The 16310-nt window shown below is 47.0% G+C and overlaps 1 protein-coding gene and 1 long non-coding RNA gene across 5 annotated transcripts in view; one reads left to right on the forward strand and one right to left on the reverse strand.

The window, feature by feature from the left end:
- Positions 1 to 1442: 1442 nt before the first annotated feature.
- LOC128929375 (uncharacterized) lies at positions 1443 to 6610 on the reverse strand. The gene is made up of 3 exons (XR_013525625.1): positions 6492 to 6610; positions 1672 to 1755; positions 1443 to 1579 (listed from the first exon to the last, which is right to left on the reverse strand). It is a non-coding gene; the product is annotated as an uncharacterized LOC128929375 (long non-coding RNA).
- Positions 6611 to 11551: 4941 nt separating this feature from the next.
- PLEKHA2 (pleckstrin homology domain containing A2) overlaps positions 11552 to 16310 on the forward strand; it is a 73934-nt gene continuing 69175 nt past the window's right edge. Inside the window, exons 1-2 of one of the 4 annotated variants that reach the window (XM_035270340.3) lie at positions 11552 to 11747; positions 12097 to 12191. The gene's annotated coding sequence lies outside the window, so the exon portion shown is untranslated. Of the gene's footprint in view, positions 11748 to 12096; positions 12192 to 12409; positions 13991 to 16310 lie in introns of those variants that run through there. The other 3 variants (XM_035270339.3, XM_035270341.3, XM_054243871.2) reach the window with 3 other exon arrangements.

A 16310-nucleotide genomic window follows, 5' to 3' on the forward strand; every position in this document is an offset into this window, starting at 1 on the left:
ACTTCCCTCCCACCATACCCACTTCTTAACCTTTGGTATCAACGAATCTGTTCTCCATTTCTATACATAAAGGTTCTATAAATGGAATCATACAGTATGATGATCAGCTTTTTTTCACTTGGCATGATTCTCTGAAGATTCATCCAGGTTGCTGAGTGTATCAATAGCTTGTTCCTTTTTATTGCTGAACAGTATTCCATGGCATGATGAACTACATTTTGTCTGATATTCACCAGCAGAAAGACATTTGGGTTGATTCCAGTTTTGGGCTATTGCCCAAAGTAAAGCTGCTATAAGCATTCCTGTATACTTCTCTGGGATAAATGCCCAGAAGAGCAATTGCTGGGTCCTATGATAGTTGTATGTTTATTTATATTTATTTATTTCACAGACAAAATCTTGCTCTGTCACCCAGGCAGGAGTGCAGTGGTGTGATCATGGCTCACTGCAGCCTCAAACTCCTGGGCTCAAGCAATCCTCCTCCCCCAGCCTCCTGGGTGGCTGGGATGACAGACACATGTCACCGCACCTGGCAAATTTTTGTATTTTTCTTTGCAGAGATGGGGTTTTGCCATGCTGCCCAGGCTGGTCTCAAACTCCTGGTCTCCAGTGATCTGCCTGCCTCAGCTTCTCAAAGTGTTGGGATTACAGGCGTGAACCACCACACCTGGCCTGTCACCCTTTTTCATTTTAGCCATGCTGATATATGTGTAAGTATAGCTCACTGTGGTTTTTCTCAATGTGGTACAGTATTTTAAATTTGTATACTTTTCCAAGGCTTTTTATTTGTAAAGTCTTATGAACATTAATTAAAAACATTTTTTATTAAGAAAAAGATACATGGCCAGACGCGGTGGCTCACGCCTGTAATCCCAGCACTTTGGGAGGCCGAGACAGGCGGCTCACAAGGTTGGGAGTTTGAGACCAGCCTGACCAACATAGTGAAACCCTGTCTTTACTAAAAATACAAAAATTAGCCAGGTATGGTGACGCGCAGCTGTAGTCCCAGCTACTTGGAGGCTGAGGCAGGAGAATCGCTTGAACCTAGGAGGCGGAGGTTGCAGTGAGTGGAGATCACGCCATTGCACTCCAGCCTGGGTGACAGAGCAAGACTTTGTCTGTGAAATAAATAAATTTATTTATTTATTTGCGACACAGTAAGACTCTATCTCAAAAAAATTACATAATGCACATGATATAATATCATTAAGGCTGCTCTTATCATTGCAAAAGTGATCTCCACCGACACCCGCCCACCCCAGGTCTCCCCTCCTACCAGCAAAACCACATAGCACTTTCCACCTAAAACAAAGGCACTGATCACAGAAAGTGCTGGGATTACAGGTATGGGCCACTTCTTACTCCAAGGTCATCCCCAGGAACGATGAAGATTGTCTGGAGCACATGCAACCTATGCAAATGCTAGTTAACTTTTCAGGGATCCCATTTATGAACATAGGAATGAACTGGGTAAAACCATGCACTCCTCCACACCCTCTCACCCACTTCTTCAATGGCTCTTCCATTCTCCTGAGGTTTCTGATCTGTTGAGGGCTAGGAAACCATACTGCCACACTTTCTGAAAGTAGATAGGCAATTGGAATCAATAATCAAATCTAAGAAAGGCTCCCAGAACTTTGGCTAGCTACTCAGAGGCCCTTCTCTTCTTACCTTAGGAATTCAGAGTTCTGTTCCAGAGACTGAAGTTGCCAGAAAGGTGACCATGTTCCTATATGTCTTCTTAGGGAGCTGGATCTGTGACAAATTCAGACACTGAAGGGTGCATTTGGTCATTCAGGCAATTAAAACACCTGTAGCATCATTAAGTATTAGCTGTAAGGATAAATTTAGTCTGTGATAGTTTAATTGCTAAATGAAGGAGTCAAGCTGGACTGGCCTTAATTCCCCAGCCTGGTGCTACACTTAACTTTAATGTAGTTTGATGGACATGTGGAGTCATCATACAAATTGTGATGAACTTTGAAAGAAGATTCCTGAGCAAGTTACCTGTCTCCAGTGACTCATGCTGAGTTTCACTAGGACTCAAAGCGCAAGCTGCTAACTAGGTTTTGTATCTCTTTTCCAGGAGCAGGAGTTTCAATGTGAATGGACACAAAACTGGCTAAAATTTTTTGAAAAATATATCTGCAGACTGGCAGTTTCTTTCTTTCTGTTTTTGAGAGAGGGCCTCACTGTGGTCCTCCAGGCTAGGCTGGAGTGCAATAGCACAGTCATCACTCACCACAGTCTCAACTCCCTGAACTCAAATTATCCTCCCACCTTAGCCTCCCAGGTAGCTGGTACTACATGCTTATGGTACCACACCTGGCTGATTTTTTGTATTTTTTGGTATTTTTAGTAGAGATGGAGTTTTGCTATGTTGCCCAGGCTGATCTCGAACTCTTGGGCTCAAGTAATCATCCACCTTGGGCTTTGAAAGTGCTGGGATTAGAGGTATAGGTCACTGCACCCAGACATGGCAGGTATTTTCAAGCATTTTTTGAGAATGACATTAATTCTATGTTGGTTTTTTATTTTGAGATGAAGTCTCATTCTGTCGCCAAGGCTGGAGTACAGTGGCATGATCTTGGCTCACTGCAGCCTCTGCTTCACAGGTTCAGGCAATTCTCCTGCCTCAGCCTCCTGAGTAGCTGGGATTACAGGCATTTGCCACCATGCCCAGCTAATTTTTGTATTTTTAGTAAAGACGACGTTTCACCATGTTGGTCAGGCTGGTTTCAAACTCCTCACCTTGTGATCAACTTGCCTCAGCCTCCTAAAGTTCTGGGATTACAGGTGTGAGCCACCGCACCCGGCCTCTATGTTGTTTTTATTTATTTATTTTTGAGACAGAGTCTCGCACTGTCGCCTGGGTGGGAGTACAGTGGTGTTATCTTAGCTGACGGCCACCTCTGCCACCCGGATTCAAGCGATTCTCCTGCCTCACCTCTCAAGTAGCTGGGATTACAGGTGCACACCACCATGCCTGGCTAATTTTTTGTATTTTTAGTAGAGATGGGGGTTTCACTATTTTGGCCAGGCTGGTCTTGAACTACTGACCTCATGATCCGCCTGCCTCAGCCTCCCAAAGTGCTGGGATTACAGGCATGAGCCACCGTGCCTGGCTTTCTATGTTGTTTTTAAATCACAAAACGTCTGTAACAGCACTGAAGTAATTTCACGGTAAAAACTATTTACTTGTAAAACGAGTGCTTTCTTTTTCTTGAATCATAAAGTAATACATGTGTATTAAAGAAAAACTTGGAAACCCCAGAAATACAGAAGATTTTTTAAATCACCTGTAAGTCCACCACTCAGATAATTACTGTTAACATTTTTAGGTATATCCTTGCAAAACTGAATATTTAGTATTAAACACACACACACACACACACACACACACACACAATCTCTGGTAAGAGCAACAGTGTGTTTGAGAACATGGGTAGAAGAAATATTGCTTTTCACTGTTGTTATTTGGTATTTTAAAAAATAATTGGGGTCAGGTGTGGTGGCTCACCCCTGTAATCCCAGCACTTTGGGAGGCTGAGGCAGGCAGATCACCTGAGGTTGGGAATTCAAGACCAGATTGACCAACATAGAGAAACCCTGTCTCTACTAAAAACACAAAATTAGCCAGGCATGGAGGCACATGCCTGTAATCCCAGATACTCAGGAGCCTGAGGCAGGAGAATCGCTTGAACCTGGGAGGTGGAGGTTGAGATCAGCCGAGATCACACCATTGCACTCCAGCCTGGGCAACAAGAGCGAAACTTGGTCTCAATAATAATAATAATAATAATTGGTAACTCCCTTGTATGTGAGAACACAGGATTGAGAGGTCAAGCAGGGAAGCATGGACTTCATTCTTTTCTACCTTTTGAACTTTGTACTGTGTACATATGTTGCCTATTAACAAAATAATAAAAGAACATAAATTCATGTGGCCAAATATACTTTTTGCTTTTCTTTGTTTTCTCTGGTTTGTAACGATCAGCTTGTGTTGGGAATCACTGATGCAAAAGTCAACCCACCTCTCCGGCTACCACAGGCATCTTTTGGAGTCAACTGGCTGGAGTTTATTCTTGCTAATAACTTTGACTATATTCACCCACAAGTATTTACTAACATAGCCCCTGTGTGGGCTCAGTACTGAAGCAGTGAATTATTTCACTAGTCTAAGCAAAAATGAAGTCAAATACAGGCTAAAACATGGTCAGGCTGGTCTTGAACTACTGACCTCATGATCCGCCTGCCTCAGCCTCTATGGTCATAGATCCAAAATCATACATATTCATTCTCTCACTCTGAACTCGGAAGTCCCAGTTCTTCCCTCTAACCGCAGGGCATCACTGACGATACAGGAGTCTGAGTGGAGCTCTGCACTTGTTCAAACTCATGGGAAAACAATGCCATCAGCATGAATCCATAGGAACGGTGCTCTTGGCCAGCAGACTGTTATTTCTGGGGACAGCACGCACATTCCATTCTGAGGCCGAGAATGGACACTGTTAGTGTCAGACTTAGCAGTACAGCAATGCTTTCCAAACTTTTTTACTAGGAAATAACTTTAGCATGTGTAAGCATGTATGTATATATGTATATGTGTGTGTATATATATTTATATCTCCTGTTTATATTTTACGAGTTTGATTTTACAAACTTCCAGATGTTCCACCGGAGTTTTCTCTTTTTAAATTTTACTTTATTACTGTGTTTTACTGCTGTTTCCCTAACCCTATAAACAGAAATTTCCTAAGCTTCTGCCACTCCCCGTTTTCCTGCTCTCACGGCTCTGAGAATTTGAGCTAAGAAACAACCTTAAGTACTGGGCAAGGATCATGGAACTACCATTCAGAACTCAGGGATTCAGATCATGACTGGCTGTGTGATTCTGAGATGCTATGCTCTCCTTAAAACCTAAGTTCTTCCATCTGTAAAATGAGATGAAAAATCTCTAATTCCCTGAGAGTGAGGGAAAAAGAATAGTTAATAATTTATCACATAGTGTTAGCTCTTTGGGATAAAAGTTTCAAATGAAATACAAGGATTTAAATCCAAAGGTATGATACTGATGTTTCAAATTTAGCATTGTCAGCACTTACCATGTTCCCTAAAAGCATGAATTCCAAATGCCATGGTATGAGACAGTTATCTGTCATCATCACCTTTCCCATTTTATAGAAACACGGAGAAGTCACTGGTCCCTGGCTATTCAGCTAATTAGTGACAGTCAGGAGTCAGAACTAGGTAGTTGGGAGCCAGAGTCTAGTTACTAGGCAGCCAGTAACTATGAAATCACAGCCAGTTCACTTCCACCTGTGTTCCTCTCTTGCTCAAAAGCCTTCAGTGTTTCTTGAAGCCTAAAGTAATAAGTGCAGACTCCCTAGCTTAGCAATAAAGACCCTCCAGCTACCTTTCTTTCCTGTTTTGTTCTCTATGAAAATCCTTCCTATGTCCTCCTGTGCTCAGCTGAACTGTACCAGCCACGCTTCCCTGAATAGATCCTATGTGCTCCTGCTCTGTGCTTTGCCTCTGATCCTCTCTTTTTCTGGAATCCACCTAATCTCACCCCTTCCTCATCTTTCTACATTTTACGTTTACCTTTCTTTCATTCTTTCAAGGTCTTTGCAAGGGGCCATCTGCTTCATGCATTTTCCCCTGCCCCTCTCAACCACAGCTGGTTGATAATCTCCCCAGGGAATTTCATCTCTGCTCTCCTCTGCATGTATCAGTTTCTGGCTTTTGTGGTAGTTGTTTCTGTACACACTATAGTCCCTCCTTAGTAAGGGATGAGCTCAAAGGCTGCAATATGATTTCCTTTCTTATGGAAATTTAAAATTTTATTAAAAATTTAAATCATTCCTGTTTTTTGTTTTTTTTTTTTTGAGACGTAGTTTCCCTCTTGTTGCCCAGGCTGGAGTGCAGTGGCACAATCTTGGCTCACTGCAACCTCCCCCTCCTGGGTTCAAGGGATTCTCCTTCCTCGGCCTCCTCTACTTTTTTCACATAAAATGCACAGTAGCTAGGATTATAGGCATGCACAACCACATCTGGCTAATTTTGTATTTTCAGTAGAGAAGGGGTTTCTCTATGTTGGTCAGGCTGATCTTGAACTCCCAACCTCAGGTGATCCTCCCACCTTGGCCTCCCAAAGTGCTGGGATTACAGCTATGAGCCACCATGCCCGGCCTCCTGTTCTTTTTTATTTTATTTTATTTTTAAAATAACCAAATGCATGCATGCTTGATGCAAAATAAAAAATAAAAAAATAAAAAAAAGAAATGTCATGGAATACATCTCTTTGAAAGTGAAATCCACCATTATCACCCCTCTTCCCCTGCTCTAAGAGAACTGCGGTTAACAGTTTGGAATGTATTCTTATAGACTTTTTCATATAAAAATTATTTACAGAAATGGAATTATATAATATGTAAAGCTCTGTGCTTTTTTCACTTAAAATGTATAGTATTTTTCACATAGATATCTACCTCATCTTCATTCTTTTCTTTTTTTTTTTGAGACAGCATCTGGTTCTGTCACCCAGGCTGGAGTGTAGTGGTGGGATCATAGTTCACTGCAACCTTGAACTCCTAGGCTCAAGCAATCCTCTTGTCTCAGCTGAGTTGTAGCTGGAACTGCAGGTGTGCACCACCATCCCCAGCTAATTTTTAAAAATTGTCTGTAGAGATGGGCCTCGCCATGTTGTCCATGTTAGTCGGAACTCTTGGGCTCAAGGGATCCTCCTGCTTTGTCCGTTCGAACTGTTAGGATTATAGGCATGAACCACACCACCAGCCTTCATTCTTTTCTAACTGCCGCATAGCATAAGATTGTAGTGATGCACCTGTTCAATCCCTTCTTGATGCACATGAAAGTGATTTCCAGTTTTTACCATTAGACCAATGCTGCAGTGAACATAAATAAGTGCACATATTGCTATCTATATATCCATATAACTTTCTTTGGATATGCAATTGCTAGGTGAAATGGAATGAAGATTCTAAATGATGATAAACGTAGGAAGTGTCAGGGATGTTGTATCCTTCACCAAGCTTAACATTGTATCTACCAGTGGAGCTTGGTAAGTAAAAGACCAGGCTCTGGTCTCTGGCTGTCCAGGTTTGTATCCAGGCTTCATCTCTATACCTTAGCCATCTCATCACCATAAAATAATAGCAGGGTCATTGTCATTATAAAGCTTAAATGAGATAATACGGGTAACACAATGAGCATTTAGTAAGTACCTGGAAAATAAGTAAATGCAAGACATACAAGAGGAAAAATGGTAATGGGTTCAGACAATTGTTGAATGAATTGGACTGAATAGCACAATGGCATTTTGAGTAATCGTTCTAGAAATGGATGTTACAGAACTATTCATACTTTGCTATCAAAACCCATAGCAACTATTTATAAAATGACTGGCTAACATTAGAGGTGCAGTGTGTAGCCCTGGAGCAATTCATCTCTGTGCAACATGAACTGGCCCAAACCAGAATCAAACCAATGACCTTGGCTTTTTTGGCCCCACACTTTCCCTAATAGAACTAACTGGCCCCAGCTGCAGCCTTATGTAATGGGTATCTGTGAGGACAGAGAACAATAGCTCCCGGCAGGGTACAGTTGCTCACCACTGGAGGTTGTTAGGTCATCTAGCTAACCAGCCATTAACACTGAAAATGAATAGAAAGTACACGAAGAAATGCTTGGAGTAGTGCATAAGGCTTTCTGTTTAGATTCTTAGGTTCTAGGCCAGAAGTTCTCATTTTGGTGGCAAGGTTTCTATACCAATACCAAGGTAGCCAACCCTGGGTTCTAGAACCAACTCTGCCACTATTACAGCTTTAAAACCTTGAGCAAATTGTTGGACTTTATCTTGGGACAGCAAGGAGACTGAAGTAGTTGATGCGAAAGGTACTTTTTTGACATTTCTTTCCCCACAGGTAGATATTCTCAGACATTAGGGCTGTTTATTGCGCTGAACAAAAAGTATAAAATCAGGCAATAGCAATACTGTATTTTCAAAATGTGTCAATAAAGTGATGGCAAAAAGGAAACATGAGAAGCTAGACACAGCTGGACACAGTGGCTCACGCCTGTAATCCCAGCACTTCAGGAGGCCAACGTGGGCAGATCTCTTGAGGTCAGGAGTTCCAGAGAAGCCTGGCCAATGTGGTGAAACTCCAGTCTCTATTAAAAATACAAAAATTAGCTGGGCGTGGTGGTGCAGGCTTGCAGTCCCAGCTACTTGGGAGGCTGAGACAGGAGAATCACTTAAACCTGGGAGGCAGAGGTTGTAGGGAGCTGAGATCACACCACTGCACTCCAGTCTGGGCAACAAAGCGAGACACTGTCTCAAAAAAAAAAAAAAAAAAAAGAAGCTAGACACAAAAGGCCACATATGTTATGATTCGACTCATATGACTTATATGAAATATCAAAAATAGGCAGATCTGTAGACCGGATGGAAAGCAAGTTAGTGGCGACTAGGGGCTGGGAGAAAAGATGATTGGGAGGTGACTGCTTAATAGGTAGGTGTTACCTTTAGAAGCGACGAAAATCGGTTGGAACTAGACAGTGGTGAGAGCTGTACAACATAGTGAATGTACCGAAAGCCACTACATAAACACTTTAAAATTGCGAAATTTATGTCATGTGTATTTTATTACAATAAAAAAGTGTCCCCCAAAGAGAGGGGGATGACAAAAGATAGCAGGGTGCAGACTCACTTGACACCTGCTTCAAGGTAACATTAGAGGAGGGGTTGGGGTGTGGGTCCTCTGAGGAAGCCCTGGGAGATCCAGGGATGAAAGAGTAGACATTAGTGCAGGATTTGTCATCTAACTGGGGCCAGGTTCTGGCCAGAGGCACATGTAGCAGTCAGTGGGGTTCCAATGGAGAATGAGCATCACCCCAAGTACACTGACGATGACCCTCCCTCAGCTCAACATGTTCTTGGCCTCCTCTCACTGTGGTCAAACCCTACCCATCTCAGTTCTATTTCAAAGCCCACTCTCTTCTTGAGCTCCCCCCACCGTACCCCACACAGAGACACACTTCCTTCTTCTTTTTTTTTTTTCTTGAGACAGGTTCTCACTCTGTCACTCAAACTGGAGTGCAGTGGCATGATCATGGCTTGAATTACTGGGCTCAAGTGATCCTTTCACCTCAACCTCTCGAGTAGGTGAGACCACAGGTGCATGCCTGGATGATTGAATTGCTTTTAAATTTTTTGTAGATATGAAGTTTCCCTAGCTTCCCAGGCTGGTCTCGAACTCCTGGGCTCAAGGGATTCTCCTGCCTCAATCCCCCAAAGTGCTGAGATTACAGGCATGAGCCGCTGCCCCTGACTACATCTTGTCTTTCTAAAAGCTGACAGTACTTACTCTCTGTGCCATTCCCAGGTCATAAGGCTGCTGCAGCCTTCTAGAGACACTTGTATTCTCTTGCCACCCAAGGCCTTCTGCTTCTCTTTGCCTCCCAGCATCCAATACAGTAGTGCTTAGGAAATATTTGTGGCTCTGTGATGGAGTGGCTCAGGCAGCCCCATGGGGAGTAGAGTTTTGAGTTTAATATGAACCATACCATGAAATCTGAGAAATCTACCTCATTGCTCATACTGGAAACCCTCTGTTCCACTCAGATTTGCTTGGAGCTGGATGAAACTGTGTTGCTTTTCACACTGAAAATGATCATCTAATTTTTAAATTAAAAAAAGTTTACATAGCACCTACTTCATGTTGGACAGGAATCTCAACACTTCACAAATGTTAACTCACTGACCCTTCCTAACAAACAGACATTGAGAAGTTAAATAACTTGCCCAGAGGTCAAAGCCAATACGTGGTAGAGCTGGGCTTCAAATCCAGGTTCCTGGCTTCCAGAGATGCTCTTCAGTTTGTTCTGGTGCCTGAAACGTACAGATGAGGGCCAAAACCCTCCACACACAGGGGAAAGAAAAAAAAAAAAGACAACATTGATGTATTTATTTCAAGGGATTTTTTTTTTCTTGCTTCCCCCCTTTCTTCCTCATTCAAAGCAAAATGCTCTAAAGCAGTCTTTTTTTTTTTTTTTTTCCCCACACCTAGAGGAGACAAGCGCGGCTCATTTTTTTGCTTTGGCAATCAAAATAGAAGAGAAAACTTGTGTGGTTTCATCACTGGTGCTTTCGAGATGTGAGGGGCGGGCTGTCCTTCTCCCTCTGGCTCATTGACCCTAGACCCCTCCCCAGGAGTTGTGGCCTCGGGTCCTGGAGACTTAAGGGGGCCGCCTTTCCACTATGACTCCGGGAACGTGCCCCAGCCTCTCCCGCCTTCCTGCAAATCCAGTCCTTGTCCTGAAGAACCTCGGCGTCTTCTTACGCCCGCCTCTCTCAAAGTTTCTTAGGCTTTACACCTGATTAATAACGTTTGCATCAGGATGGCCAGACCCCGGCGCACCGCCCTGCAGGCCCGCGCTAATCCATTACATTGTCATGTTTCGGATGTTGTCCTCCTGACTTGATGCATATTCAAATGTCTCTCTCCCCACGTGGGAGGCCGGAGTCAGAACCTGACAGACCTGCCGTTTACTAACTGGGGACCCAGAGCAAATTACTTCACGCACCTGAGTCTCGGTTTCCTCACCGTGAACGGGATTGGTACCTATAGGTTGCGGCGTGGATCGAATGAGATAGCGCAGGGGCGGCATCGGCGCACAGCAGCTCTTAGCTCCTCTTAGCGACGTCTACGTAACACATGCTTGTCTGTTTCCCATTTTCCCCAGAGCACCCTCAAGCTCTCGCGCCACACCGAAAAAGTCCCAGCGGTCGCGCTGTAGGTACCTGTGGGCCCAGCTACTGTGGAGGCTGGAACAGGAGGATCGCTGGAGCCCAGGAGGTGGAGGCTACAGTGATTGTGCCGCAGTCCAGCCCAGGCGACAGAGCCAGAGCCTGTCTTAATTAAAAAATAATAATAAGAAGAAAGAAATTAAAGTTCCTATAACCCTGGTTAGAGTGTTCCGGGCCACTGTCTCTCAGGGCACATTTAGGACAACCTGAAGTAGCCACTCTTCTTGGGACCCTAACCCTAACCCTAACCCTAACCCTAACCCTAACCCTAACCCTAACCCTAACCCTAACTCCTCGGCCCCCAAAGGCTCTTAGCTCAGGATCTGAAGGAGGCCGGGCTGAGGCCGCTGGGTGGGGCTCTGGGAGGAGGAAATGGGGTTCCCGAGGGAGCCCGCGCTCCAGCTCGCCTCCTTCTGCGAGGACGCCCCCCTGCCCGGACACCTGCTGCCCGAACGAGCGTCGGGGCCCGGCCTCCCAGCGGGGCAGTCTCTGGGCGCCCGTCCCACTTGCGCGGCGTGGACCCCGGGCTGCCTCCGGCGCAGCCTCTGGGAGCCCCGCCCCGCCTCCCCGGCGCGGCCCCGGCGCCCAGCCGCGCCCCCTCCCAGCCCGCGGCGCCCCGGCACCCCTCTCCCTCCCAGGCAGGCTCCGCAGAGCATTGTACTCACATCCGGGGCTGGGTTTTGCTTTAATGCGAAACGTAATTAACCCGGAAAAAAGAGCAGAGGGACTGGAGCGAAGGAGGGGGTGCAGGGGGAGACAAGAGCTAGGGGAGCCAGAGGCGCGGAGAGTTTGGCAGCGAGACCCAGAAATCCACTGAGCGCGGCGGACCCGGCGGACCCGGCGGACCCGGCGGCCGGAGGGGCGACCCCACCCGATGTAACGCGCTTCGCCTGAGCCCCGGCCCCCGCACGGCGGGGTAAGTTGGGCGCTCTCGCGGGCCCAGGAGTGGAGCGGAGCAGAGGGGCGCGGGGCCGGCAGGGCTGGGGGTGCAGGGGGCGCTCCGGCGGGGCCAGGCGGCCTAGGGGCGCTGGGGGCGCGCGCGCGCAAGGCTGCGTACGCCGGTCCTGGTGGCTGACAGGCGAGGGGAGGTGGCCGCAGACCCAGGAGGCCTCCTCCAGCCCTCTGGGAAAGCCCCGAGGGCAGCCCATCCTCCAAGTGCCCCCGGTGGCCAAGGTCGCCGCCGCCAGGGGTCGGGCTGCGGGGGTGGGGCCGCGGGGAGGGTGGGGGCGGGAGTTCTGCTGAGCTGCATTTTCTCACGTTTGCAGCGGCGAAACTTCTCTGCGGGTTCTGGAGCTAGGGCACCGGCCCCGCAACGACTGCCCGGGCTGCGGGAGGGGAGGAGAGCAGAGAACGTCCCCAGGCAAGTCCCTCGGGTGCGGATGGGGCCGTGGAGACTCCTCTTTCTCTTCCCCCACTACCTTTTGACTTGACAGGCTTAAAAGGCTCCCCTAGGGACACCCGTCCTTTCCTCTGGGTGCAGCCTGGCCTTTGGGCTTCTGGAACTCCAGGAAATTGGAGAGAACTGCCCTAAAATGCAGGTTCGGTGCCAGGTTGGGCGAGCCCTCGAGGGGAGCTGTCGTTCTTTCTCTCATCAACTTCTTCCTCACCTTACACGCTTCCCTTTTCTGCTCCATTCCTAAAGACGATTTCACCAAAATTTTTTTTAAAAAAAGAAAGAAAAAAGAAGCGTGGTGGTGGTGCGGGGGGAGCCAGGACGTTTTCAAAGGAAAAGGGTCTCCGTACGTCCAGAGAGGGGAGCGGGGCCAGCGGAGGCCGCAGCACCCTCACATCTTCTCCCGGGGCCAGCCCTGCCCCCAGGCCCTCGCCTTAAGGTTTGGCTTCCTTCCTTCTTGGTGAACACAGGTTCAGGATGTATCTTCCCCTTCTCATTCCTTCTTCCTGCCCGCCCTCTTTCTTTCTTTAGGGTTCCAAGTGGGGTTTTCAGAGGACAGTAAACGGCAGAGAGGAGGGAGGGGAGAGCACCCTATCAGGAAGCCAGCTGTGTGGCTCTGGGGGCTCTGAAGGCTGAGCTGTAGGTGCAGTTGGGGCTGAAGTCCTCAGATTGTACAAATGGTGTTCTTAATGTATCGGACCAAGTCCCTTTTTCCCTTTTGGTGTGGAAGATTTCCAAACCGTAAAGCAAAAGATCTTGAAAGAATGGAAGTTTTTGTTTTCTATATCGGTTGCATTCAGTTGACATGTATTATACATGCAAGGCAGTGATGAACAAAACACATCTCCTGCCTTATTTACTTATCTTTTATTTTTCCTTTACCTCTGGAGGGCTGGAACTTATCTTCTGGGACCTTCCGGGACTTGTAAGCATACTTGTTTTGAGAAGCCAGAGTAAGCTTTTAGAAAGCATCATCATCATCCCAGATGTTAGCCTTCTTCACTATGTGCCACTTGAAGGCAGGTGACTTTTGCACTATCAGAGGTCTAGCTTGTAGTCTGGATTATGGCCAGCCCAACATATGACATGTACCAGGTGCTAAGTAAATGTTTGTTGCATTAGTGAATGAATGCAAACACATGCATTGTCTGCACTTCTCCAAATGGCAGAGAAAAGAGCAGTGCGTTTGATCCTGAAACCTGTAGCAATTTGGATCACCAAGCTGGTACATGGGAGTTATTAGTCCGGATGTTGCCTTTACACCTAAATATCCTTTGGCCCTGTTTGTACATTACAGCACACTTTCTGCAAATTGACTGTAGCAATCCTAGTGGAGTTTTAGCTGGCTGGTAATGGGAGCCTTGCTCATTTCACAGATGGGTAATTACCTTGGTGTTGGTTGGGAAACCGCCTGCCCTTTGGTGAAGAGTTTTTGCATACCTTTCTTTTTCCTTGTTATTGGTGCTTTCTTCTCTCTTCTGTGTAACGAAGTAGGGCCTGCAGATGCCATCATGTCATGATAGTGAGCTGAACCATATTCAGCTCGGTATTTTAGAATGGTTAAAATAAATCTTGAAGACCTGCAGGTTTTGTTTCTGCAGAAGTGGGAAGGGGAAGGCTGATGAACCCTCTCAGCTGAGCTCCAGAGCAGCCCTCCCACTACCTTGCCAAGTGTTTGCTGAAGTGCTGGGATACTAGGAAGACCCAAGCAGCAGGAAGTGTGTGCATCCACCGGCACTGGTCTCCTTCATGGGACAGATGGACAGGTGGGTGGTGCCCCTGCTGAAAGGCTGGATGACTCAGATGAGAGCTCGCTGCAGACCACAGTGCATCAGAGTCTCTCTTCTGATTCACGGAAACTGCTGTGGCTTGACTTATTCTGGCTGTGATAGACCTAGGGCTTGGAAAAGAGGATCTGGGTGCTGGGATGTTGGGTTGCTCTGCCCCCTCCCTCTCTTTCCACCACGAACAGTTTGGGTTGCCTTCCTTTCCATTTTCCATCTGTCTTAGTGAGCTGGATGGGACTCCAGCAATCTAATCTGGTAGGCTTTGGAAAGGAAGGAAGCAGAGCAAATATTATAGTGTGACAGCCTATGGGAAGAGAAAAATCCTGGCCCTGCCTGATATAAGCCCGTTGTTCAGATGGGGAATTGGGCAGGCGGGGGGAGATAGGGCAGCCGGGAGGTGGGAGGGATGCGGTCTCATCCTGTCGGTGGAGGAGGCCAGGGGTTGGTGCAGTGAGACTCTACTGTTCCTTCTGAAAGCCCCTTTCCTGCCCTGACTCCAGTTGATTGAAGTGATTTGTTCAGCATTAAAGCCTTCTCATTGCGGAGGTCCCAGCCCTGCTGGGGCAGGGGCCTCTGATACTGCCCAATGTGGGCAAAAGTCTTGGGGGGCTTTGGCCCTGTGGTGTGCCTTTTGCCCATAGTGCCTGGTCAGCTCAGATGCAGAGGATGGGAAGCTGGGTCCTCTTGTCCTTATACTCTTGAGAAGCACTGCAGTTAAAGTGCGAGGTTGGGCCTTAAATTCGGCTGGGCCCTTGCGAAACAGCCCTCTGATGGTGTGATTGCCTGTGGCTGGATCAAGAGGCAGCTCTAGGGCCCTTTCCTTGGAAACCGATGAGTATGTCTAGGTTTCTGTTAACTCTCAAGGTAGCCTGGCCAAGGAGCCAGCGGATTGCCCGGACTTTTTGTTTTAAACCCGCTGGATAATTTTTTTTTAGACAGAGTTTCACTCTTGATGCCCATACTGGAGTGCAATGGTGTGCTCTCAGCTCACCGTAATCTACACCTCCTGGGTTCAAGTGATTCTCCTGCCTCAGCCTTCTGAGCAGCTGGGATTACAGGCATGCACCACCACTCCTGGCTAATTTTGTATTTTTAGTAGAGACGGGTTTTCTCCGTGTTGGTTAGGCTGGTCTTGAACTCCCAATCTCAGTTGATCAACTCACCTTGGCCTCCCAAAGTGCTGGGGTTATAGGCATGAGCCACTGCGCCCAGCCGAGAATTTTTAGAGATGTAAAATGCGGTGGTTCTTGGAGTAGAGGGAAGAGTGAGGGGAACTGATGCCTTTCCCTGTGAGAGGGATGTCAGAGTCGCAGCTTTTTCATTGCCATTTGCTCACTGGCGTTGGAGGGGTGGAGGTGCCTGTGCAGCAGCTGCCTGCCCTAGGTTAAGCAGCTTTGCAGTGGTAATGATGACCATGTGCTCCTTGTTAGGCACCCACACATGAAGTTTAACAACAACAATATTTACCCAATGTCTGCTGTCCAGGGCTTTTCACACGCTGTTTCATTTAATCCTCACAGCAGCCTTTGAAGTAGGTAAAGCAGTTATCTCCATTTTGCAAATGAGGAAATAGACCCTGAAGAGTTAAGCAGCTTGTCTGGGTTTGCATCCAGGTTTGTCTGGCTTGAGACTCATAATCTTTCCCTTCACTCCACTGCACAGATGGGATGGGTAACTGAAATCAACACACCCTTTTGAATGGTCATCTTCTTGCAAAAGATCCCTCAAAAATACTCATATTGGGCTGGGGGTGGTGGCTCACGCCTGTAATCCCAGCACTTTGGGACACTGAGGTGGGTGGGTCACTTGAGGTCAGGAGTTACAGACCAGTCTGGCCAACATGGTGAAACCCCATCTCTACTAAAAAAAATAGCTGGGTGTGGTAGTGCTTGAAGCTACTAGGGAAGCTGAGGCAGAAGAATTGCTTGAACCCAGGAGGCGGAGGTTGCAGTGAGCCTAGATCATGCCACTGCACTCCAGCCTGGGTGACAGAGCCAGACTCCATTACACACACACACACACACACACACACTCACTCATATTGGCTGGATGCGGTGGCTCATCCCTGTAATCCCAGGCTTTGGGAGGCTGAGGTGGGAGGTTCACTTGAGGTTAAGAGTTTAAGACCAGCTTGGGGAATCTAGTGAGGGCCCCATCTCTACAAAAAAAAAAAAAAAGTGAAAAATTAGCTAGTTGTAGTAGTGTGTGCCTGTAGTCTCAGCTACTCAGGAGGATTTTTTGAACTCAGGAGTTTGAGGTTATAGTGAGCTATGATCGCACCACTGCACTCCAGCCTGAG

This window comes from Callithrix jacchus, chromosome 13 (assembly GCF_049354715.1).
Source record: "Callithrix jacchus isolate 240 chromosome 13, calJac240_pri, whole genome shotgun sequence".
Classification (NCBI taxonomy): domain Eukaryota; kingdom Metazoa; phylum Chordata; class Mammalia; order Primates; family Cebidae; genus Callithrix; species Callithrix jacchus.